Source organism: Acomys russatus, chromosome 30, assembly GCF_903995435.1.
Source record: "Acomys russatus chromosome 30, mAcoRus1.1, whole genome shotgun sequence".
Taxonomy (NCBI): domain Eukaryota; kingdom Metazoa; phylum Chordata; class Mammalia; order Rodentia; family Muridae; genus Acomys; species Acomys russatus.
Window position 1 is genome coordinate 28,381,000 of NC_067166.1, and position 27,265 is coordinate 28,408,264.

The following is a 27,265-nucleotide window of genomic DNA, read 5'->3' on the forward strand; positions in this document are numbered from 1 at the left end:
AAAACATGCTCAGTGTGTTTAATCTTCTCTTAATTAATTCATTTATTAATTCACTTTACATCTGGACCATACCCCATCCCTCCTCTCCTCCCAGTCCCACCCACCTTCTCTCTTCCTCAACCCACCATCCTTAATCCTCAGCAAAGGAGAACTCCACTCAACCACCCACCCCAGCTCTCAAGACACATCAGGACTATGTGTGTCCTCTTCTTCTGTGGCCTGACAGAGCAGCCCTGCTAGAAGGAAGTGACCAAAAAGCAGGCAACAGAATACACCTCAGAGACAGTCTCTTCTCCTCTTACTGGCAGATCCACATGAATCCTGAGCTGCCCATCTCCTATATCTGTGTGTAAGGGGCCTAGGTCCAGTCCATGCATGATCCTTGGTTGGTGCTTCAGTCTCTGCAAGCCCCTCTAAGGACCTGTTTAGTTGTCTCTTTTGGTCTTCTTGTGGAGATCCTATTACCTCCAGGTCCTTCTATTCTTTCCCCATTTTCCCACAAGACTCCCTATACTTCACCCAATGTTTGGCTATGAGTCCTAGCATGTGCTACAAAGACCTGCTAGGTGGAGCCTCTCAGAGGATAGCTATGCTAGGTTCCTGTCTGCAAGCATAGCAGAGTATCATTCACAGTGTCAGGGGTTGGATCTCTCCCATGCGGTGGGTCTCATGTTGAGCGAGGCATTTGTATAACAGTCCCTAAATCTCTGCTATATCTTTATCCCTGCACATCTTGTAGGCAGGTTTAATTTTGAGATGAAGTTCTTGTTGGTGGGTTGATGTTATCCTCCCTCACTAGGAGTCCTGTCTAGTCAAACGGCATCCTCTTTAGTCTCCATGATCTCTTCTACTAGGAGTCTCGTGTAGAGTTGCCCCCCAATACCTTCCTAGAAGCCTATCCGATCTTTAGTCACCAGCTTGTTACAGAGATGCCTCTGCCCATGATTGCTCTTCTCTCTCTAGGTCTTCTGTCCTCCTGCCTCCACTCTCCCAGGTCTGGACTCCACCCTCATTTCTCTCTGTGCTCCATCTCCTCCATTGTTCCCTGTCTTCAAACACTTCTGATGATCTTAGCCATATTGTACAGGATAAACATACTACAATTCACAGACCTAAGGAAGTAAGTAACAAGGAAGACCCAACAGAGGATGCATAAGTTTTGTATAAGCCTAGTTGCCGAATATCTCCTAAGAATGTTAGAAGCCACACACATAAAGTCTCACCAATGTGGCTGCTTAAACCTGAGATGAAGAAAGACAACACAATAGAATTGCTAACGTGGACAGGGGAAAGTACAAGAGGCCTCAATCAGACATTAAGTCATTCTTGAGTATTGTGTTGGTATCCTGCAGTTAAAGCAAAAAGTGTGTGTGTGTGTGTGTGTGTGTGTGTGTGTGTGTGTGTGTGTGTGTGTGTGTTTGTGTGTTATGTAATTCCAGATAGATCTTAGATGTTAATATATTTCAGACAGATATATCATGGGACTATGACACATGTATTCCCTCAATATAACATGTTAAGGTGGTCACACAACATAAGATCATGTTTTCTTCATGAAATGATAATACACTAAAAATCTGATATCAAATTAAAAGAACATTTTTTTCATTATGGTAATTTGCACTAATCAGATAATATATCTACAAAATCAGAAGCAGGATGAGGTAGCCAGTGCATCTACCTTCTAGTGCACATTGATAAGAAAATTCACTGGACATTGTGTTCAATTCTGGGGGTACATGTGTTTGACAAGTTATTTAAGAACTACTGTACAAAAAAAAAGGTGAATGAATTTTGTTTAGCATGCCTGCTATGTATTGTTTAAATATAAACACAAGACAATGGTTAGTTACTCAAACAAGCTTTTTTTTCTTTCTTCTTATGGAAGGGCAACATAATTAGACCAGCAATGAATGCAATTGTCTGCAAACTGGAATTATCTAGACTTACTCTCAAAGACAACATATCTATAAAGACTGTTTAAAAGATCAGAAATATCACTGTTTTGTTTCTGCATGATCCCAAAGTGCTTTTCTGAGTTTCTGGCTTTTAGGATCTATCAGTGTTGTTTGTTTGTATATTATTAGTTTACATAGCCTTTATATCTTATATACAACGTGCTTCCTAATCACAAATATATTTGCATGTCCAGAAGTTGCTCATAATGTTCTTTAAACTGATTACATTTGTGAGAAAGTCCAAACAACAGATCTATAGGGTTTTGCTTACATTCATTTCACAAACATTTAAAAAAAACAAGGCTAAGGAACTCTCTACGAGAAATGCACACATCTACAACTGTTTAAAAAAGATCTCCAAGCAAAGCAAGTTTCCAAAACACCACCAGGATGTGACAAATATTGCAAAGTTCTTTACATTGAATTTTACCTTATTCTTAGGGCTGTATTTAAATTGTTATAATGTAGAGTGTTTTAGAAATATTAATTTAGAGGCCATGGAAATTGTTCAGTGGCTAAAGGTTTCAACACAAGAAGCAAGCCTGAGAAAGTGAGGTTGTATTCCTAGGACCCATAAGAATACCTAGAGGGAATAAAATACTTGGTGTTTTGAAGGTAGATACAGGGCATCTGTCCTGGGAGAAAGCTGGAGGGCTACATTAGCTGTAATTATGATTGCTGGGTGAAGTGGAGGGACCTCATCTTAATGATAAAGAAAGTGGAATAATCGATACGACTCCATTGTCAACCTCCCACACAACTTACACTCATGTTCCCACACAGCTCCACACACATATCCTAACATATATCAACACATATTTGCATATCGCACAACCACATACATATACAAAGAAAAACAATCAAATGAATACCTTAACATACATGATGGATTGTGCTGCAATTAAATTCGTTTTATTTGACTCTTTCAAAACCATGAACCAGATGGCATTTTTCTCCCTACTACAGATTCAATACATAAAGGCTTACAAGGATGTTAATTCTGAGTCTTCATAAGGAAGGATGTTGGTGGAAGGAAAGGCCTGGTGAGATTGCCAGGAGAGCATAGGCATGCCTTCCTTGATACCTGCAACTACACCACTGCTCAGAATCTCACGGTCTCACTTCCACTAGTCCTTTGCAGCGTGAACTAATTTATAATTGTATGAGCATCCTGGGATATCACAGCCAATTACTACAGACTTTGTGGGCTAAAGATCCAAAGGATATGTGTTTTTTTGTTTGTTTGTTTGTTTTTTATCATCTTAGAGGCTAGAAATCCAAGCTCAAGTCTCAGCAGGTTTGTTTCCTGAAACAAGTCAGTGACTTGAAAATGGCTGTGCTCTACCAATGCCCTCAAACACATGGGTCTTTATTATAATCTTCTTTTCTTAAAAGTCCTATAAGGCCAGTTGGTCTCATTCTACCTTAGGGCCCACTTGAACCTGCCTCCGAACATGTTCCCTTCTGAGGTGCCAGGGAAAGAGTTTATTATGTCCAGAGGGAGTTTACAGTTTAATAGGGCATGTTGCAAAAGTACTTACATTATAAACTTTTTAATATGAGCTACCCCATGCATTTTGTAATAACTCTAAAGAGGTATTTATTTATGTGTGTATAATTGTTTTGCCTTCATAAATGTATGGTTGTGTGTGTTCTATAAGCAGGCCTGGCCCCTACAGAGGCCAGAAAAGGATGATCCAAGCTTTGACTGAATGTTTCTATCACTTTAGTAATTTTTAGATTATATAAAGAAAGAAAGAAAACTTCATTTTCAGGCAGTAGTCTGGAAATGGTTCGGTATTACTCTACTTGGTCATCCTGCCAAATCATTATCACTAGGTTTTAAAGTCTACATAGTTACGTTATCTAAAATTCAAACATTAAACTCGACATCCTAATATACTATTGTTTGCTGGGTCTGTTTCAAGCAATTAGCCCTTATGAATAAAGCTTTATTGATGGGGTTAGTCTTATTGTGACAGACAAAAGAGTTCCGCCTCTCTCTGCCTTTACCATAGAGACACATCAAGGGACTAGCTATGTATGATCCAGGAAGTCAGCCTTCATCTAACACTACCACAAAGGTAATTTGACCTCAGGGCTCCCAGGCTCCGGAGAGGTACATAACAATTTTTACACACTCAATCTATGGTACTTTTAATAGCCACTCAAACCGCTATGACATAAAACTCTGAACATAAGATGACCCAAAGACGTCTCTTTAAGGACTAGAAATATTATAGAAGGATTTCGTTAACATAGAACCTCACAGAAGTTAATAAAAATTCCCTACTCACCATATAAAACAGGATCGGGGAAAACAGGATTTGAGAAATATACTTATTTTGAGCTATTGAAAAAAATCCATGTTTTGTGTTTCTACTCAAACAGCTATTCAGAGAGAAGACTGTACATATGTTTGCAAAATGCTTTTTCCTATTTAATTAAAAAGAAACTTTTATCTGAGCTGGATTAAGCACCACTCCTGTTTAATTAAACCCAAAACCTTTAAGAGGATCATTCCTAGAGATCAATTAACATTCTGTTCTGCGTTGAAGGTCATTAGAAGGCAATTCTTGTGATCTCCTGGCATGACCTTTAAAATCTATTTGACCTTTACAATCTGTCTTCATGGCATTTCCTTAAAATTCAAACAATTAAACAGGAAAAAAAAAAAAGCATCCACTAAGTATACTGTTAGTATTCACTTTGAAATTAAATTATTTACCAAATAGAAGGCTTATGGTGTCTCCTTTGAAAAATGCTGCTTCTGTGTGTCCTGTTCTTCCATATGGGAGTTTGGTTCCTGTTTGTGACACAGGTAAATTAAACACTTGTCTATAGAGGTGAGATATTGTGCTAGGTTCCAGTCTGCAAGTACAGCCGAATGCCATTAAGAATCATTTCACTGATTTTTTAAATTAACTAACTAAGTACCCACCTAACTAATTTTTCATTTCATGTTGGTTCTATCCTAGGTCTCTGGGCTATCCAGCATCTGGTTCCTGGCCCACCGGGTGGTGTCAGATGTGGGTTTCCTCTCCTGGCATGGGTGTCAAGTTGGGCTATCATCAGAGAGACTTCATTCAGCAACTGCTGAGAGCAGATATAGAGACCCCCAGCCAAGCATGAGGAGGAGCTTGGGGAATCTTCTGAACAGGGGGATGTGGTAGGATCCAAAAGGGACAAGGACACTGCAAGAAAACAACCCAGAGAATCAACTAAGCAGGGCTCATGGGGCTTACAGAGACTGAACTGACAATCAGGGAGGCTTTATGGTTCTAACCTCCATCTTCTGCATATATGGTCTGGTTGTGTAGCTTGGTGTTCTTCTGAGAATTCTAGCAGTGGGAGTCAGGTTATCTTGGACTCTTTTGCCTGCTCTTTGAACCCTTTTCCTCCTACTGGGTTGCTTTGTCCCGCCCTAATATGAGGGAGGAGCATATTCTTATTACAGCATGTTATACTGTGTTTGGTAGTTTTTCTTGAGGGACTTGTCCTTTTCTGAAGGAAAATGGAGAAGAGAATTTGTGTGAAAGAGAAGGTAGGAGGAGAGCAGGAAGGGGAAACTGCAGTCAGGATGTAATATATGAGAGAAGAATAAATAAAAGGGAAGTTAAATATTAAACAAATATAAGAGGGATTTCATCTTCCACGTTCCTTTTTACAAACTGAACTTTCAAGTCACGGTTTTTGTAATATTTGCCCTATATGTCTGAGTCATCCAGCTATGTGGACATAAGAGACAATTTATAAATGTCAATAATAGCTTGGAAAGAAAGCCTCTTTTACCAAGCACTATTCTGAAACATTCAGAGATGTATCAAGAAATAGATAAAAAGAAAAAGGCACATGGGATTTGACTTGAGGACAATGCTGCTTTGACAAATAGTAGTTACTAATGCTCTTAAAAACATTTTTTTTCACTTTCAGAAATAAAAATGATGCCTTTGTTTTAAATACAAACTTATTTTTCTTCCTTCAATGATAATAGATTCTGAAATGTATTCTAAGTCTGAGGAGGGAATTGACTGAGAAAATGTGCGAGTGCAATATTTAACAGTATTCAGCTAGATTGAAGGACATTTGGAGCAGTCTACTCTTGGGCATGTTCACTAACACATGGGGAGCTTTACACTTGAACTGTTCTCTTGAAAAGAGGGCCATTTTTCAAGGCAAGTAAGCAGTCAGCCCAGCATTCCCATAAAAGAGTCTCTTGGATTTTGTTCCAATTGTTAGATACATAGTTTGCTTGTCAGCCCATCCATCTCAGCCTAGGATGTATTTTTTGTACATTTTCTTCCATGTGGTTGGTGCACCACATGTTGTCTTGTAATTATGTGGCTGAGTTCTTTCTGAGTTGGTTATTTCTTGATCAAAATAAGATTTTGTACATTAGAAATAAAATCAGTCAACGAATACAAGTTAGTGACTTGTTTTCTTCATTCTTAACATACTTCATTCGTTTTTTTCTTCTTCTGGTTTAAAATTTATATTATCACCTTCAAGGTTCATATTATTCACAAACAGCAAATGACTAACAAGTTGTTACGTAATGTGAATTTTAGAGGAAGTGCATAGAGTCTGCGGTGTTGATGGAAGTTTGTTGCAGGTCCCTGTGACACACATAGTACTTCCTGAGAATTCTCCTTGGGGGAACACTCTGATTAAAATAATCTAGAAACTGAATTGTTTGTGGCTAAGTATTTTAATATGGCAGTCAGATTTAAATGGGGATTCTCTCAATCCCTACACTTTTATTTTTGGTCCAAAGAATCAAAGCTGTCTTTTTCCTTAAGTGGTCCTATTTTGAGAAGAAACATTAAGTAACTCTTCACTGCTGTCAATCAATAAGAACTCAAGACTAAGCTTATTCTAAAGCAGTGTTTCTCAACCTCCCTGATGCTGAGACCCTTTAATACAGTTCCTCATGCTGTGGTGACCTCCAACCATAAAACTGTTTTTGATGCCACTTCATAACTATAATTTTACTATTGTTATGAATCATAATAAACATACCTGATAAGCAGGATATCTAATATAAGACTCCTGTGGAAGGGTCATTCAGCTCCCAAAGAGGTTGGAGCCTGACCCACAGACTGAGAAGTGCCACTCTAAAGAGGAAACGAAACAATGGTGCAGGCAGCATCTGTGCTGCTCTCCTGCATGCAGGCCGTAGGTCAATATATTCACATAATTAAAATGTCTCAACATTCAAAGTTACACATTTTAAAAGAGTAATTGGTTGTATATTTTCAAAATAGTTTCATAAATTTTACTTAAATGAGAAGAGCCCCACATTGCAGGTGCATAATTACCATGTCATTAAATACAAACACAGATGTATACAACTAAACCAGAAAGAATCAGTTTTTTGAGAAAACAATAGCACTTATTTTTCATTTCATATTTTTGGTTTGAAAAGAATTAAATCGAGGTTGTTTTTGTTTCAAAGGCTTAAGGATTTGTTTCTGTGTTTTCGATATTTTAGGAGAGAGTAAGCAAGTCATTGTGTTTGTCAAATGGGCAGCTCATACGCTATCTTTGGTACGGCCATAATTATAATCACATACGTATAATAAACTCTGTAGGAAGACTGCACACACACACATACACACACACACACACACACACAATTGTCTGCAATCCATCTATTATGGTTCTTACTGTAATTTTGTGCACTAAATGTATATGGAGCAACGATAAAGGAGGAAGTTCATGCATTGTTTACATGCCGTTAGTATAAATGCCACACACAGAATGCCAGGTCATTCTAAATCCATTACAATTTCCTGATGTCAAGCTAGCTCCATTCTGAAAATGAAGCATCCTGAAAGGGAAAATGTTTACACACAACCAGTAAACATAATGACCAGAGCTTAAATTTACATCATGGTGATCAGAACTCACCTGTTCTTTTCATCTTTCTACCACTCAATAATCCCCTGAGACGCCCCAGTTTTCTCTCACATGGCAAAAAGTGGGCCCAGAGTTGACATGAAGTCTCGTATGTCCTAAACATGGAATTGTTCTATTTCTCCCTTGCAATGACAGTTTTAGAAAATAGATTTAATTACTTAAGGAAAAGAAATCTGTTGCACGAGCTGGAAGATTATATTGAAATTACATTGAATTCTCAACTGAATATGATATTGAGAAAGACTACATGAAGTCACATACCTGAATTCTCAATATGCTAGCTCTAGATAATAAAAATTTACTTGAGCATGAAGACAAATCAAGTTTGTCGTTGTTGTTTCATATATGTGTATACACATATATATATGTATATATATATGTATACATATATATGTATACATATATATATATATATATATATATATATATATTTCTAGATTTTGATTCTACTTTAGGAGAGTAAGGAGTTAAATTCTTCTTTAAATTTGCTATAGCAACCAAATCTCAGCAAAGATATCATTGATTCATTTATGGAAAATGATATTCTCATTTCCATTGTTTTCATGTTTTACCGCAGAAATATTTGAGTTTTCTTCTTAAATTACATTTAAAAAAATGTCTTTGCTAACGCGCTAAGAAACAAAACCAGCTGCATTTTTAAAAGATGATGATCTCCTAAAATTACTTTCATTTTCACAATAAACTTTACAGAACGGCTTTTGAAACAGGATGCTCCGTTGATAAACTATTTCAATAAAAATTCTATTTTTAATTTTATAAGCAGGTTTTCACTTTATAAAATGAAAAACTAAGTACTTTGTTTAGTGCAACAAAGCTTCTTATGAAGTTGATATTAACTTCTTATGTCTCAATCTATTTGGACTTTTGTATTATTTTTTAGAGAGAGCTATACATATTATTTTTGAACCTTTTTAAAATTTATAATTTCTCACTCCTTTGTGAAGGCATGGCTAACCCAAGACATACTTAAAAAGTTTATTCGAACTGCTGATCCCTGGATCACTCTCTATTGGTTCTGCACTATAGTATCAGAATTTGTTGGAATATACGTTATTCATTCTTTGATTTTTATTTATTACTACGTTTATTGTGGTTCAAATTCTCAAAGTCAGAAAGTTAGTCTTTTTTTCACCTCTAACCTTCAGGGTCGGCTTCTAGAGCTCTCATGATAAATACCCTTTGAAACAAATGCAATATTTAGACAATTAAAATAGCCAAAGTCTCATAGTTTAGAAGTATTACCTCACTGAAGTGCAAACCAGAAATCACTGAATAAATATTCATGGCAAAAATTGGTACTGAGGAGACCTGCCTCCCAGTCCTGTTGATGTTGAAAACATATGTGCATTCTTTTGGGTAAGGTTGGACCCAGACCGTGTTTCACACTGTGATGCTCGATTCTCTCTGAATCAATTATATTCTTAACACAGAAGAATAGACACTATTTTTCCTCTGGATATAAGACAAGGAAACTATTAGAATGACAGACTAGTCACATGGCTTTCCCTCTTTTTTCAAGGGATATATTTGGGGTACACAAAGGGTAGTTCATCTAAAAAGGTGCCTAAAATATATTAATAGCAAAGCCAAAGAACCCAGTTTATTTGAAGATATTAAGATGAATCATTCCTGTTTATTGGGTAGATCTGGGTAGGGGTTTGAAGTTTACTACATGTATTGTCCTTGGCTGGTGCCATAGTTTGAGCAGGAACCCTGGGCCCAGATCCGCTCGTTATAATGTTCTTCTTGTAGATTTCTAGGACCCTCTGGATCCTTCTATTTTCCCATTCTCCCATGCTTCTCTCACCTGGAGTGCCAATAGGATGTCCTCCCCTCTGTCCCACTTTCCTGATAAGTGAAGACATTCATGGGACATACCCCTTGGGCTAGTGTCCAGATATAAGTGAGTATATACCATTTGACTCTGCTTGTGGGTTAACTCACTCATTATGATCATTTCTAGTTCAATCTGTTTGTCCACAAATTTCAGGAGTTTCTTGTTTTTAATAGCTAAGTAGTATTCCATAGTATAAGTGTACCACAGTTTCTTTACCCATTCTTCTACTGAGGGATTATTCACAGTTGAGTGAAGAGTGGGGACTGACTTTCATACGAACTCTGGTGCCCCATATTTGACTACGTCCCCTGGGTGGGGAGGCCTGGTGGCACTCAGAAGAAGGATAGAAGGCTACCAAGAAGAGACTTGATACCCTATGAGCATATAAAGGGAGAGGAAGTCCCTCTCAGTCACAGTCATAGGGGAGGTGAGTAAGGGGAAAAAGGAAGGGAGGGAGGAATGGGAGGATACAAGGGATGGGATAACAATTGAGATGTAATATGAATAAATTAATAAAATATATTAAAAAAGAAGTTATAAATAGGTTATATAGCCTTAAAAAAAGATGAATCATTCCAAGTAACACGTTTTAAGACATTTTATCAGAATCCAGTCCTTTTTACATTTTGATATTATAGTTTCAACATTTCTCCATTTCCTTTCCTCCCTTCAAATACTCTAATATATCCCTTTTTCTCAATTTCAACTACATAAGTTTTTCATTTTATATATATATATATATGTGTGTGTGTGTGTGTGTGTGTGTGTGTATACATGATATATGTTTCTAAATATATTCTCTGATCTATATAAGGTTATTCTCATGTATGTTTTCAGGACTAATTATTTGGTATTGAGTAACCAGTTGGTGTGCTTTTCCCTGGGGAAAACTATTTCTCCTGCTCTCAGCTTTCCTTAGTTGCTTGTAGTTTTGTTGTTGCTTTTTTTTTTTTGTGGTGTGTGTGTGTGTGTGTGTGTGTGTGCGTGTGTGTAGATTTGACGCCCGCCTTATGGCATCCATCTCTACTGTTGCTGTTCCTGTTCAGTTTATGTTTAGGTAGCCATGTTAATGCAACTGTATTGGTGTAGATTTTAACATTACTCATCTATCAGTAAACTCATGATCCTCTGGTTCTTGCAATATTTTTGTCCCTGTTTGGGTGTCAGTTGCCAGGATCCTGACCCAAGATGAGTGAAGGGCTTGAAGAAGGTTGGATGCAAGAGCAACGAGGGAAGAAAGGGAGGAGTGAGTCAGGCACGGGAACCGGGGGGCGGGCGGGGAGTTTTACATCCTGACTGACTGACAGTCAGAGCATTTCTTTATTTATACTGAACTCAGTAGGCAGGGATAGATGCATGTTGTTCAAAACATAGATCCTATCATTTTTGGGCCCAAACATGTGTTTTTACTCCCACTTGGTCATATTTTTAGTCATCATTGATAAACTGTGACAGAAGAGAATTATTTTTTACAATTATTTCTCCTTATCAACCCCGTAACCCAACTTTTAAGAATATTGAAGCTTCAAGGGCATATTTTGTCAAAATATGACAGTCTGTTCTCAGGTTGTTGGCCCTTGTGTTTTCAAGGGCACCAGACAAAAGAAAATCTCCAAGCCAGCCTGGGCAGATTGTTATGTCCCAAACAGTGCAATATCAACTTTTTATAGTCAGACTGCAAATTGTCACTAGGCTCAAGAAAAATCCCTAGGACAAAGTTGCTGCAGTTATTATTCAATTTCTGCCATAAAACAATGTTTGTATTTTATATATCTGTAGAATTTATTTATATATCTAGTCTTGGCATTCTTTTTTCCTTGGTATATACACCATAGTGTATGAGTTAACTTTTTCTAAGAAAGGCAAGTCTTAATATTTTATTCTTTTATTATTTATCCATACCATTCTTTGCTTTTAATTTAATCTGCTGCCAACTTCTCTAGCGCATAGCTGAATAGTGTTTACCTTTATAAGTTTACTTTGTTTTATCTTGTTCCTGAGTAAGGCCAGGAAATATGTTCCAGAGTTCCAATGAGTATCTTCGTTGTTGTTGTTGTTGTTTGGTTTTTTGATACAGGGTTTCTCTGTGTGACTTTGGCTGTCCTGGACTCACTTTGTAGACTAGGCTGGCCTTGTACTCACAGTGATCTGCCTGCCTCTGCCTCCCGAGTGCTGGCTTTAAAGGCGTGCACAACCACGCCTGGCTCCAGTGAGTATCTTTGAGTCAGAGCCTTGTATGGAGGTCTCTGGCATAATTACTTGAGTCACAACCTCCAGGGCATAAGGAAGATCTTCAAGTGGGACCAGGTATGGATATCTTCCTAAAAGTGGGAGTGGTAGAATCTCCTGAAGGACAATCCTGGGGAAGCTTAGAAGCAGTACACCGGGGACAGGGCATAAATGATTCATAAGATTTCTATCAACACACTATCCCCAAATTGTACAAATAATGAAAGACCCCCAAGTATGCAACACATAGAGATCAAGGCCAAAAAGTAGGGGACCGTACCACAGTAATTGGATCACTCAGCTCAGCTTTGCTAGAGCTTTTTCAAACAGCTGTGATGGCCTCATGACTTTCACTGTTCCCATTAGATATAGCTGTGGCACTCTTCCACCATATTCCTCTTGCCATACATGTGGAGGTGTTTGGAAATTTTATATTAAAATCGGGCTCCACAACTCTGCATTTTGATTGGCTGTAGCTCTCTCTGTTTATTGGAAAGAGAAATTTCTTCCTTATGAAAGGTGAAGACTGTGTTTATTGGTCTGAGTCAGAAAAAAAAATTAGGCAAGTACAGGCCTAAAGAAGTTTCTATTCATTATATGTATAGGGATCACTTAAAAATCATAAAGCAGGGGCTGGAGAGATGGCCCAGCGGTTAAGAGCACTGACTGCTCTTCCAGAGGTGCTGAGTTCAGTTCCCAGCAACCACATGGTGGCTCACAACCATCTATAATGTGATGTGATGACTGCAGGTATACATGCAGGCAGAGCGCTGTATACATAATAAATAAATAAATAAATAAATAAATAATTGGAAATCATAAAGCTACGCAAGGATTAAAATTATTCAATGTAACTGCCCAATAAAATTACAAAAGTGTAAAAAAAAAAAATAAGTCCTCATTTATAGCTGCATAGTGTTAACGGTCACTCATGCTCAGTCACATTGCTTTCCTTTTCATTTATTTAATCTCTTCTTGTTAAGTAGGTGATCAGTGTATCTGATAGAGAAAAGGTCAGGTCTGGTAATCATGTACATCCATGCCTTCCCTGCTTTCACAGCTGAGTCTCTCCATTTTAAACACTGTAAAGTAAACTTAAAGCAAGCTCTTATCATATCATACCTGTGGTTACCTTGTGCTTGTCAGCTGAGAAGTGTGGCAAGTGGCAGTCCAGGTTGAGTCTTGCATAGCTATAAATACTTATATGAGTGTCAAGATGGTGGTGCAAAGCTTGGTAGCCTCTGCCACTGAGGTACACTCTGTAATTAGCGGGTTTTGCAGAGGAATGGCTGATTTTAAACAAATGTCGTTCATAGATCATCAGCAGTGAAAGTCTACTACTGAGTGGGGTACTCTAACTAGATCTGAAAGTTCTGGGAAAAATGGCATCAATCTAAAGCAGTATTATTTGGCCTTTTTAATAATACTGCTTATTTCCCTTTTCTTTTTTAGGCCTACTTGCATAATGATTAAATAGAAAAATGCAAGATTTAATTGATTTTTTCCCCTAGAAATCAGGTTATCCGTCGCTTTTACTTTATTTTAAAAATGCCCCAAATTAGGCAAACCATATCAAATTAGGAAGAAAGCAGTAACAAAAAGATAGATATCTGTAATATAGTTCACATTTATTGAACAATACATAACTATCTTGGAGAAGAATATGTTCATGCTATATATAAATGGGTTTCTGCATATTAAGTAACCCAAAAAATAAAATTTTATACTTTAGATGTTATATTTTCTATATTTAAGCCCAATTAGTATTTTAATTCCTGGCATTACTTAAAAATAGAATTTTAAAGTGCTGTATTTCTAAGTTGCTTTTTTAAATGCTGGAGCTGGATACTAGGTAGAGCCCTGCAGTTCTCCAGTTATTTTCCCGAAGAATGTCATGGCTGAATGAGCAGCAAAAAACAATCTCCAAACAACCAGTGGGTAGAATTTTCTAAAACACAAATAACTTCTCTAATTGTTTCTTAGTCATTTGTCATTCTCTAATTCTTATTGGCTGCAGCATCCGACATGTCGAGAAGGGCTGGCCATCAGTATGAGAACCAGCCATATTGTTAAAGCAGGTCACAGCCAACCTAGATTATATACTCTTTCGGTTCTTCATTGGAGAGAAAACTATTGGCTCCAAGATTTGTTCCTTCCTTTTTCAGTTACCCTCAAATATTTTTTCAAATTTCTTAAGTTCTGGTAAACTTGTTCTATGAATGTAACTTAGAAATTTTCCCACCATCATCTCATCCTTTCCTTTGACCAGTTCTGGTGGAGGGGGAGGTATCTCAAATATTTTTAAATTGATGGTCTGGAGTCTTTATCTAAGGATGTGGTTATGAACACGAAACACTTAAGTATTTTGGCAGTTCTTTGTTATACAGGGGTACTTTGACCCTACCTTGACCATGTTGATGGTGATTGTGGGTCTCAACATTTTTTGTTGGTAGGTAAATAGAGTTGTTACAGAAATAGAATTATAAAAAATTTGGAGTATATTAAATAATTTACTCAAATCTGAGCACAAAAATATCATTTATTTTCTTCTTTTTATGATTTTTGAAGTTCACAGGTGGTGTGTGTGTATGTATGTATGTATTTATTTATGTATGTGTGTGTGTTTGTACATGCACACATGTGCTAGGGTACATGTGTAGAAGTAAGCAGACAACTTGAAGTTCAGATATTCTCTTCCATCTTGTGTAAAATAGGGTATATTGTCCACAGTGGGCAACACCTAGGTAGCTGTGCCCCAAGGTTCAGGGATGTCTCCTGTCTCCACTTCCCATCCCACAAAAGAAACACTGAGATTACAAGGGTCCTGGGGGTCAGAACTCAGGTCTTCATGCTTGAGAAGCAAACATTTTCTAACTGAATTTGCTGCCGAGCCCTCTGACGGTATGGGCCAAATGATCGTCACTAGTGCTAACGTCTAGACTAACCGTATTAATGCTGACAGAAGACAGGACTCACCTAGGATATTTACATTCTCTGAATATTATGTGCAAACCATATTTGTGTAATTGTGTTCAATCTTCCTATAAGCCAATTAAATAGACATTTACTGTTGGCAATAGAAAACATAAAGATTTGAGTTCAAAGTATAAAGGATATGAGTTATTTAAGTAATATGAACGCACTGTGCCTAAAAGCAAACAAACCTACAGAAATCTTAAAGAGCGTTTTGTAGAAGAATTTTAATCAAGCAATATGGCTGCTCTGGCAAGGAATCACATCCAAAGACCTTCTAGGTCTACGCAATCCAGCTGGAATGTGCATACACCCTGGACCTCAGTATGATCTGGTTAGAATATATACAGAATGTTAGCACATACCTTTAACCTCAGACATGTAGTTAAGGTTAGTTGGTAGAAAGAAGCAGCCATGTTTTGAAAGTGATTGCTAGAGTTACTTTGAGGTCAAGCAAAACAATTCAGTCAGAAGCTGAGAGTAGCCACTTTAAATGAAGAAGCTTGGAGGGGGAGTTTGAGAGCCAGAACAGCTGAGTTGAACCAGCCAACAGGAGCTCAGAAAGAGCTAGAAAGGGTGATGTTATTCATCAGTAGGTCTCAGAGGCTTAGAACGTCTAGTCCTAGTTTAGATTGTAAGAAGACTAGAAACGTGCAAAAGTAGGCCAAAGTTAGCAGATGGAGGCTATAATCCTCGAAAACAACAATTACATCTGGCAAATAAAATATGCTATCACAAATTATAATGTCATCAAATAACAATTTCTACAAACCATGGAAACAAGAGGTTCAGGATCTTTAACTCAAGAGATATTCCCAGCACCTTCAATCCATTTCTGAGATGAAAAATACTATACTGAGTTCTCTCCTATATTGAAACAAACTGACTATAGAATTTAATACATATCAATGTATAGACATAAAAGGTTCCCTTCCCAGCTGATACAGCTACCCAGAATTTAAAAAGCAAAATCACTTGCATCATCTTCCTCAGATAATAATGGAGATTAATAATTGAAACATGGAGGACAACTTAAGAATATTTGTTTGCATGTTAAGAAACTATCAGTGTTACCAATACCTATTCATAGTCTGTGGATGCAAACATGTAAAAGGATCCCAGACAAGCAATCTACTTAAATCATTGTCTATAAGTTAATCATCATCTCAGTGTCAGTATCCTAGTTTTTTTCCCATTAGCCATTGCAAGAGGATGAAAGCAAGTAAGATTGCTGGATCTGAAAAATAAATATTAGACTCCTAGTTCAGTTTGAATTTCGTATAAATCAGATGGTTTTCCTGAATATTTCCAAACAATAGCTTTGGATAACATTGGTCCTAAAACATATTCATCATTTACTTGAAATTCAAATTCATCTAAGTTACCTGTATTTTTATCTCATAACTTTAAAAGAGAGAAAATGTTATGAATAGTGTCATTGAGTACAAAGCTATTTTGAAGAGTAACAGTAGCTAACATATTCACAGCAGTGATCTCCTTTGAGATGTTCATTATGTTAACCCATTTAATCCTGAACATACCCTATAACATAGACAGTATGCTCCATACTTAGCAAATAAGAGTATGGAGATAATTAAAAAATAGATGTATTGCTTGACTATGCTCATAGAGCTAGTTACCAGTAGAAATGGCATTGGAACCCAGAGAGTTCTACATTAGAGTTTAAAGCACTGATCACTATAGTGTGCATGCTCTTATCCAATATATCAGTACATTAAACAATTATCCTAAAATTTGAACTAGATTGACTGTTTAAAACAATATTCTTTAATAAATTTTCAATATAAAATATATCTGCTTCATCCTAGACCTCCTTAGTTACTGGTAAAACTCATGACCATTGTTTAGACTTTTTGTCACTGTGAATGTCTAACAATGTGTCTATGTCTATGCATACATATATTAAAGGGCTGTTTAAAATGTTACTTAGATTCTATCACATGCATACAAGAGAAAACCACAATTCAACTGCCAATATAGACCTGCTTTCTCATAGACTTTATCTTCATCTAAATGCATATTTTTAGTCATGCATTTTATTTTCTCTAGTGTTAAGAATGATTAAAATTTTAAAGTTTTTTTTGTCATATTCAGTCATTTAATAAATGTCAAATCAACATCAGCCTGCACTTTTAACGGTCAAGCAAGTTTTAAATATATTTAAATCTCACTAAATGATTGCCTAGGGATGATTCATCTTTTTTCAGACTTCATCTTTCCTAAATCATCTAAGCATATATGTCTCCAAACATGCTTTTCTGTGTGCTTCACACACCCAACAACGCGAGCATCTCAGAGGATGGAGCTAAGAGCATTTCAATCAGCTAGTAGATTCAGATGCAGGTGTGCTGTAACCACACTTTGAGAAAATGCCTTTGACACCCAGGATGTAGGGAGATACGAGCAGCTGTTGGTGTGTTTTCCTCCGCTGAGAGCTTTGAGCTGTCTTATTTTTAGAAATGTCTCTATTTCCCATTAGAGAGTTTGAGGCAGCTGTGGAAACATATGCATATATATTTAGTGTTGCATTCTGAAGTACTTTTAGTCCCATTATCTTGTGTTACAGCTCCTCCCACATCATCAAACATATGTCTAACAGAACAGATGGGTCTTGTGGCACTCATGAAGGGGTATCCAATATGGTAGCCTTGGGGATTAAAACTCGAAGGTGCTTTTCATGAAAAAGGAAGGCTGAAGCCCCAGGAGGTCGTAAGGTGTTAAAAGAATGGGGAAAGTGACTCCATTTTTTACCAAAGTATTAATAATTGTTTACTGAGAAAGACTGATAAAGCACACCACTTGGGAAGGAAAGAAAACTGATTTATTTACTCACAACACTTGTTTTTGCTAATTTTGTTGCATAAACACTAGGTACATAAGCCATTTAAGATGGATGCAAACTTGGCTACAATCAGTACAAGATTCTAATCTGTATTACATTTTGAAAATACAGAATAAGTTATTAACCATGATTCTAAGTAAATATTTGTTGGTTTTTCTTTTCATTATGCTGAAAACCCTTCCGTAAGAACATTTATTTGATGTAAAAAATAATCAAATGGGTACAGGAACTAGTTTTAAACATATATTCTCTGCTTCATTTGAACATTTCTGGTTAAAAAAAAAAAGCTAGCTATCAACAAAAAAGCACATGGAAAAAGCACAAATTTATTATTCAACAAACCTGAGGTCAACATGTTAAGTATGTAAAACATGTAATAAATAAGTGATGTTTTTATGTTAGAATTCCTGTGGCATAGCATGTGAGATCTGTTCCCACATGGGTACTGCTTAAGTTTAGTGTTCTATTTTAATGTAAAATGATGAATACTCAAATAGAGACTCTGCAAGAGTATTGTATTCATGTCAGCTAGAGAGCCTCTTTTACTGGAAGGTACATCCAGAACTTGTGGCATTTATAGGAGAAACGTCAGCTTATACAAACACATCGCAACAATGATACACTCATTCTTAAGGGACAGGAAAATAGTTGTGAAGGAAATTATTCAATTTAAACATAAGGCAAAAAAATTAAGAACTGGGATGAAAAGATTATGCATTATTTTAAGTTTCTCTACCCAAGCTCTTTGGACCATGGGGATTATTCATCACCAAACAAACTATCATGTGTTACTTTCTTTGCCTAGAGTGGTCAATACATTTAAATTATGATGACACTGAGCATATGTGTTTGGCTGAACTAAGCTTTTGAAGGTGTAAGCTCGGGTACTGAACTGCAAATGCTCCATGAAGTAACAAGTCATAAGAGATGTGAAAACAGATACACTGGGCTATGTCTTCTGAACTGTAATATTTTCTATAAATAAATGTATTTTATCTTGACATTAACCAGAAGCTAAATAATTGGCAACTGAAACACACACACACACACACACACACACACACACACACACACACACACACACATGCAGATATAAGAAAAACAGCATTACCTACACATTATAGCATCATTGAGTTGAGAGACATTTTATGAAGGAGTCTAGAATAAACCAAACCAACCAAACCACGTGGATTTAACCATCGCCAAGTTTGCTGGACCAAGAACAAGTATCTAAAATGTGGTGTGTTTGTGATAAGTACACATCACTGAAACGTGAGAATATAAATATTAATTCTAGTCATCATTTTCTATGTTTTAAAGCAAAACCGCTTTCTAAATATTCAAGGTCCAATGTTTACTAGTTCTATAACAGTACAAACAATTTTAATTATGGTGAACAACAAGTTAACTGAAGATGCTAGACCAATAGATATTTTAAAAACTGCCGATTTTGATAAGTGGCTGGGGGTCAGCTGGAGAGAGCTAGTCAAGGATACTACCTTGTGAGAAAAGTAATCACCCCACTCCATAGACGGTTTAAGAAATACTGTGGTACACACCACTGCGTGCACTATCTAATATGTGCTATATTCCCTTTGCATTTTAGAATGGCTGTCCTGTCTTCAGCAAGCTACTATAACTCTACAACCTTATTATGAAACAAAACTCATGAGGTCATTGAAAGGTCTGCTTTACAGACAAATAGGGCCACCAATTAAAATTGAACTCAGTTTTCCTCGTGAGCCTTTACAAATAAATGCTCGCCTGGTTTCAAACATTTCCACGGTCTAGTTTTTACTCACTGGCTCAGCATTCAATTTACTGTTTAAAGGACAGAAAGCATGTAAAGAAATAAAAACTGGGCAGGGGCATCTCTGTGACAAGCTGGAGCCCTAAGTCAGGCTAGGCTTCTGGAAGGATATGTGGGGGATTCTAGCAGAGACTCCTAGTAACAAGGGCCATAACTAATGTCACAAATTAAAGTCCATTTACACACACACACACACACATACAGAGAGAGAGAAAGTCATTTAATGCCCATGATCTTCAAATCATGAGTGGGCCTGCTGAACTCTCATCAATTGCATCAAGTTATACTGTCGGCTTTTCAGTGGTTTTAAATATTGCATATTAACAGAGGCTGCAAAACCCATTCCATTTTCTTTACAAGTTTTTCAATGTTGAATTCAAATACTTATGTAACGTCTACATATAAATATCTCATCAGTTATGCTCTGCTTATTTCTATTATTATTATATTGGTATGGTAGAGGAGCCCTTCTATTATTTTTATACTGGGATAGTGAAGAATTCCTTTGATAAAATAGCGTTATGTACATTTTAAAGATTGTTTGAAGTTTAAGTAGAGCAAGGTCATTCTTGGATATTTTTGTACTTTAAAGCATACATGTGTTATAAATCATGGCCACGATAATAGATTTTTTTCTTTTAGATCTAATTTGTGGGTGTTTTCTTCATATGGCTACTATGCACATAATAGAGACAGTAGGCATTGAATCTCAGAATACTTCCTCATACTGACAAGTAATTTCTAGGGACCCAGTGCTTTCTTAATTTTTGAATGGCCTTTTTTCACTTCTTCTATAAACCAATAGTCCAGAAAACTTGGGACACCAATCATTTTTAAGTGGATATAAATTCTATGGTCGTGACATTTTTTTCCAATCAGAAAAGTACTAAATTAAGTAAGTTTTACTTAGTTTGGAAGCATAAACTTAATTTATTTCTTATATGTTTTCAACAAATTAATATTAAAATGAATCTCTGTGGGGTAAGAAGCTGTTGACAAAAGTCAACATTAAAACATAAAGCCTGAGTCTATTAATTTTGCTGACTTTGTTGAGCTATTGTGCAGACTATGTTAATTTTTATGAAATGCACATACAATATATCAAAAAGGCCATTTTCTTTGCCATAATATTTTTATTGTCGTTAGTAATTTACATTGTATTTTCATTTATTGATTTTTGGTAGATTTACTTTGCAAATGAACTATGCACTTTCAGTAGTCATTGCCCATAAGGTAATGAATACTTCTGTAGTATATTCACTGTCAACAACTTGTGATGCATCATTTTAAAATAAGTTTTTTTTCAATCAATCCAAATCCATTCCATTTTTTCCCTCAGATTCTTGAATCATACAAAAATGAACCATACTTTATAATTTACTTAATTACTATATGAACTAATTTCATTCTCTATTAATAAAATATTACACATTTTTTTTCATGCAGAATCAGTTGGACAACTAAGATCATAATTGTTAGAAGGAATGTTGCTCAGCTGCTGAAAATTGATGATAAGGCACTTAAAACACATGGATGTCCAAAAAGTAGAGGTTCAGTAGGGAAGATCCAAAAATGACATAATGTCCATGTTACATTGTTAATATTTATTACTATTTTCAGGTAAAATGCTAAAAATCTATTAGATAAATAAAAACATTGTATTTACATATGTTAAGTGTATTTATATTGCCAAGGACAATCAATGGCATATGTTGGCATCACTTGCAATTTGCTACCTATGTAAACATGTATTACCTTGAAATTTTACTTTAGAGAAAGGAAACAGACACACACACACACACACACACACACACACACACACACATACACTGTCTTAATTTATTTTTCTTTTGCTGTGATAAAACATTTTAACTAAAAGCAACTTGGGATAGAGTGCATTCATTTAGCTTACACTTTCATTTCATCACCCGTCATTGAGGGAAGTCAAGGCAGGAACTCAAGGCAAGAACTTGGAGGCAGGAACTGAAGCCGAGGCCAGGAGGAGCACTGCTTACTGGATTGCTCTCCAAAGGGTTGCTCAGCCTGTTGGTTTTTTGTTTGTTTGTTGTTTTTGTTGTTGTTGTTTTGTTTTGATTTTTAATTCTCTATTTTAAATTTGTTCACTTGACATCTCAATTGTAGTCCTTTCCTTCATTGCCTCCTGGTCCCACCTCCCCTCCCTTACACCCTCTCTCTCCCTCCTCCAGTCCTCAGAAAGGGGCACACTCCTCTCCTAATATCAGACCTCAGCCTATCCAGTCTCATCTGATTGACTGTATTCACTTCCTCTGTGGCCTGGCAAGGCCACCTGGCCAAGGGGAAGTGATCAATGAATGGTCTCCAAAGTGAGTCCATGTCAGAAGCAGCCTCTACTCCCCATATTATGGGACCCACAAAGACTGTGCTGCCTATCTACCACATCTGAGCAGAGGCCCTAGGTCCTCACCATGCATAGTCCTTGGTGTGTGCATCATTATCTGCAGCACCCCCTCCTCTGCCCAAATTTGTTGACTCCATTGGTCTCTTTGTGGAGCTCCGGACCCCTCCAGATCCCTCTGTTCCCCATCTCTTCTATAACACTCTCTGTGCCCCACCACAGAGTTTGGCTGTGTGTCTCAGCATCTGCTAGGATCTCCTGCTGTGTGGAGTCTTTCAGAGGATCTCTATGATAGGCTCCCTTCCTGTTCCTTCCCTTCAACTGCTTCCTGTGTCTATTCTATTTGTTCTTCTGAATGAAAATTAAGCATTCTCCCTAGAGTCCCCCTTGTAAAAATGTACCAGAGTTTCTTTATCCATTCTTTGGTGAGCAACACTTAGGTTGTTTCCAGATTCTGGCTATTATGAATAAAGCTGGTATGAACATAAATGTCTTTGTTGTATGCTGGAGCATCTTACTGGTATATATGCAGGAATGATGGATGTGGTTGGGTCTTGTAGAACTAATCCCAATTTTCTGAGAAAGCGCCAGATTGATTTCCAAAATGGTTATACACTGGCATAACAATTGAGATGTAATTTGAATAAATTAATAAAATAATTTTTAAAAGTGTGCACTCACACTGTACTTCAATAATCTTTGAGCCTATTGTGTGGAAGTTGATGAACTAGCCTATTGCTATGGCACTACCATGCTGTTTTAATTACTGTTGCTTTATAGTGCAGCTTGAGATCAGGTATGGAGATGCCTCCAGAGGATCGTTTATTGTACAGGATTGTTTTAGCTATTACATATGACAAAGAACTGCTATCTAAAATATATAAAGAGCTCAAGGATTAAACACTGCCAAACTAAATAACCCAATTAAGAAATGGGGCTCAGAATTAAACAGAGAATTCTCAACAGAGGAATATCGAATGGTTGAGAAACACTGAAAGAAATGCTTAACATCCTTTGTCATCAGAGAAATGCAAATCAAAACAACTTTGAGATTCCATCTTACACCCATCAGAATGACTAAGATCAAAAACTCAAGTGACAGCAAATGCTGACGGGGATGTGGAGAGAAAGGAGAACACTCCTTCACTGCTGGTGGGAATGCAAACTTTTACAACCACTTTGAAAATTAATCGGGCACTTTTTCAGAAAATGAGAATAGGGCTACCTGAAGAACCAGATATTCCACTCCTTGGAATATATACAAAAGTTGCTCTACCACAGAACAAGGATATATGCTCAACCATGTTCATAGCAGCCTAAATGTACACTATGGAATACTACTCAGCTATTAAAAACAAGGAAATGTTGAAATTTGCAGGCAAATGTATGAACTAGAAATGATAATACTGAGCGAGTTAACCCACACAGAAAGATACACATGATATATACTCACTTATAATTGGACACTAACACAACAAGGATGTCCCCTGATGTCTTCACTTAACAGGAAATTAAGATAGATCCTGGGACTTCCTAGTGGTACTCAAGGTGAGAGAAGTATGGGAGAATGGGTAAATAGAAGGATCCAGAGAGTCTATAAACCTACAAGAAGACCATCAAGGCTGGCAGATCTGGACCCAGGGGGATCTGCTCAAACTACTGTACTAATCAAAGACAATACATGCAATAAACCTAGACCCCCATTCAGATCTAGCCAGTGGAAAATACATTCTCCACAGTTGTGTGGAAAGCAGGGACTAACTATGACATGAACTCTGGTGCCCCTCTTTGACTACTTCCCCTTGCTGGGGAGGCCTGGTGGCACTCAGAGGAAGAGTAAGCAGGCTACCAGGATGAGACTTGATAGGTTATGATCGTATGTTGGTGTACGAGGGCCACTTCTGTCACAGACCTAGTTGTGGGAGTATGGTGAGAGAAGGAGGGAGGGGGAATGGGAAGATACAGGTGAGGTGATAACAATTGAAATGTAATCTGAATAAAGTACTTAAATAAAAAGGAAGAGATTAGTGATGAAGGAAAGAAATTTAGATATCAGAATGGCTTCCCTTCTGAATGGCTGTTGCTCATGAATGATGCATTCTATTTAAAAACACTAAATAAATGACATCAGACACTTCATTTAAGGATTAAAAGCAGTCTATATCTCAACAACTCAAAAAATCACCATATACATTAATCATACTTCCAACTAAACAGCAGCACCAATGTTAACAGTGTAGTGGAGAGATTCCATTCTCTTAAGAGGAAAACATGGATGAATACTCCCATTCTGGGTTTTTTCTTTGCACAATGTCAGGAAAATAAATAAACAACAGATGTTGTCAGGTTATTTTTCCTTGGAGAGTTTGGGTATCTTTTGACACTTCAAAACTCAGACATCCACCCGAAGAACTGGTCTCAGAGTTGACAGAAAATATGTCATCAAGAGAATAAATCGATGCCAGTGTGCAAGGGCCTTTAAGAAGACATCTTAAACAAAGTGATGGATGGAGGTTTGTTCTGAAAATCACATATCTATCCATATAAATATATTTGTTTCATTTTTATCTTTCTAAAGAAACTTGCCTTCAGACATTCGCTGTGTACTTCTAGAATATACCCATCTAAGTTGCTATTTGTGTTAATAATATTTTTCAGTATTTTACAGGACATTATGAATCCTGACTTATCTAACTTATAATCAGAATATTTTGGAGGTGACTTGACTTGGATACATAAAAATTTTAAATATTTTATAACAAAATATGAAAATTAGTTTACCGCTTTCATTGTTAATACTGGGGAAGCATTGGATATTGTCCATGGTTTATTCACACTATTCATTATTATTTTGTATTTTAAAAGCTTTGTTTTTTGGAAAAATTATATATGTCTATATGTACATACATATATTTGTTTAAAACCTTACTGATCATTGTTAGGGTTACAGTTGTTATTCAATGGCAAAATGCTTGCCTAATATGTCTGAATTAATTTGATACCTAGTATAAAAAAATATGTAACAATTGGCTTTTTATACAGAGGATCATATGTATAAAACAAAACACCATGCTTGAATTTCTCTTGAAATAATTATCTCCATGCAGCACGTCATTATGAACTATCTCCTACATGTTAGTATCAATTACTGTATTTGGTTAAGTGCTGGAGTACAGAAACAGAAAGCCATGGCAATACACCTGACATTCTGAAGCCAACAATCTAGCCTGGTATTTTAATTTCAAAATTGCTTGGTATTATTACAGTGAGAGTATTGCAGAAACCATGGTTAAAAAAAAATAGCAATCTTATATTTTGTGGTTTCCATTCCTCTTGTTCCAGTTACACAAAACCAACCCAATTTTTAAGTATTAAGTAGAAGTTGCAGAAATAAGTTACTTCACAACTATTAAGTAGAAATTCTCTCTGAGGGTGGCCATGGGATTTTCAGCCATCATATTGAGTTCTGCACAACACATAAATCATCTCCTTGTTCGGTGTATCTGTACTGTGTGTGCTACCTGCCCATTAGACATTATTTGTGTTGACTATATTATCCGTCACTATGTAGAAATGATTTTTTGTTCAGGTAAGTTTTATTTTTCTTCCAAATTATACCCAAATACAAGGGGAAAGATGAAAAGGGGGCCCCAAAGCACAGAACAAAGATGGATCAGATTTAGTTCTTTCACTCATTGACAATACTGCAAAGCCTATTGGAAAAAATCTAGGTACGATTCAATATGCCCTGCAGTTTCAGCAGTCTGTGGGGTCTTGGAAGTTAAATCATCTATGATAAAATGAGACTAACATACATAGGAGAGATCCTAGCTCAGATGGGGTAGAGCACAGCCAACAGCCCAGCTTTCCACAAGGCAGCATGTGAAGCTGTGTTGAAGGATCTAGAGTCAGAAGGCTGATTATTTTGTGTTTTCCTTTTCTTAGGAAGAGTAAATTTATAGCAGAACAGGGAGAGACAGATGGTGTTACGTTGAAGGAACTTGGGGAAATTAAAACAAGCATGGTAAAAGATGAATGCGGACAAATCCAGGGAAAATTTTAGGCCATATTAGAAATCTATAATTTATTCTCAAGCCCAGCCAAAGTGTCTGAAAAAAATTTTTCAGCAAAAGTGAAACAAAAATGTGTTTGCATTTTAGCATACACACATAAACATGCCTCCCATTCGCACATTCACGTTATGATTAGAAAAATGGAAATTGTTTAGAGCATATGTATACGTACGAGGAAGATGGTTAATAGGCTTCAGAAGAAACCCAAGAAATCAAAGTATCTCTTTAGACAAAAAAGTGACAGTAAGCAGGAGACTTTTTAAGAATGGTAAGAATGTCAGGGTACTCTGCTCTCAATTTTAGTAGCTAAAATCACAGATATTTGGTAAATCTGTAACTCTGAGCTCGTGGAGTTGCTAAGAGACACGTTAGTGAGAGAATAACCAGTTGATGAGGGTTGGAAAGAACATTTAGCAACATCAGGGTGGAGGGAAAAATAAAAGTCTGCCATCATGTTAGGCAGTTTAAAAGATGAATTCTAAGAAACAAATGATGCCTTGAGAGCCTGAAGTGTGCTCCTCCAGGAGTGTATGAGATGCTTGGGGCGGCGTGGGATGGGGCGCACATGTAATCGCTTGTTGCATTAATGATTTAATGTAGGGAGCAGTGATATGGCCTAGATAAGATCGTTAAGTAACACACAGAAAACACATGCCTGATTTAAAAAAACTAATCCGAGAAGCTCATATATAACTTCCTATAATATCTGTAAGCTAAATAATGGGTCAAGTAAAAATATAAGAAATATAAGACAACTGAGAAAATTAACTATTTCTAATTGTGGGGATATAATAGTGTAGCATTACAAAACTCAGTGACAAAATTGAAAAAAGTTTTGGGAATTTCAGGTGAACTCAGCAATGATAACTGTAACTTGGTAAAGGTTAGCACTTATTGTTTTAAGTGTTTTAAATACATGTCATGGTTTATCATAGGTTTTTAAAAAGCAATTGACAAAGCATAAAATCAAAATGAAACTCGTGCACAGGACAGAAACTAGCCTTATTATGAAATTGAGTCATCATATTTTTGCTGCAATAGAGGACATTAACAAAACTACGTATGCATAAAAGTATCCCACAAATAAAGTTATTTCAAGAGGTGTGTTTCAACGGAATTAGATGTAGCCTTACTTTAATTGCAAGTAATAAACAGACTCTACAGAATCCACATTATTCTTTTATAAGTTAATTGTATGATGAGCA

The 27,265-nt window shown here is 36.6% G+C and overlaps 1 protein-coding gene across 2 annotated transcripts in view; it reads right to left on the minus strand.

Annotated features, from left to right (window-relative positions):
• Edil3 (EGF like repeats and discoidin domains 3) overlaps positions 1-27,265 on the minus strand; it is a 468,021-nt gene that overhangs the window by 88,095 nt on the left and 352,661 nt on the right. The window lies entirely within an intron of this gene.